The following is a 795-nucleotide window of genomic DNA, read 5'->3' as shown; positions in this document are numbered from 1 at the left end:
TCGAAAGATGTATGGATCAATATAATTCTTTTTCATATAGATGCATGATATCATTATCTATCATTTGGTATATTTTTTTTATAAATCTGACTTTTTACCTGCCTTCAGAGGGGGGTTCAAAATGACAACTTTTTCACAAAAAAGTTATAGCAATATAAAATTAAAAACCCAGCACAGGGGTGTCGCGGCACAGTGGTGACGTGGCATAGATGGATCAAGTATAATGATATCTGACAGTGATTAAAATCACTATAAAAAAAAAACGCTTCGATGCAAATCTTTAGACAGTGTTTAATTTTAAAAAATTGATGGATTATTCCAAAAGCTACATGATCTACTATTTCCTTATTAATATCCTGATTAAGATAAAGTATATCGAATGAAAAAGAGATTATTAAAAAATAATATTTCTCATAAAAAATTGTATTGATCCATACACTTTTCAATATGTCATAGCATTATAAAGTTAAAAATGTAAAAAATAAAATCGAGAATTTTCACACAATAATAGCATTTGGTAGCCATTTTCACCATGAAAATAAAATAAAGTCCGAAATTTTTTTTCTGCATAATAAAGTATATTACATTAGCTTTAATTTAAGATATATATAAAAGTGTCAGACCTTCCGGAACACTTTCAAAAGTTACGTTGAAAAAGTTCTACTTTCTATATGCATTTTTATGTTTTGAATCCCCCCTGTATTTAGGGAAATGGTCCGATTTAAAAAAAACAGTATATCAAATGAAAGATCTATATAAATACTACTTCTTATAAAAAAATTGTAATGATCCATA

This window comes from Daktulosphaira vitifoliae, unplaced genomic scaffold, assembly GCF_025091365.1.
Source record: "Daktulosphaira vitifoliae isolate Bord-2020 unplaced genomic scaffold, ASM2509136v1 Scaffold_1, whole genome shotgun sequence".
Taxonomy (NCBI): domain Eukaryota; kingdom Metazoa; phylum Arthropoda; class Insecta; order Hemiptera; family Phylloxeridae; genus Daktulosphaira; species Daktulosphaira vitifoliae.
This window is presented reverse-complemented; position numbering follows the sequence as displayed.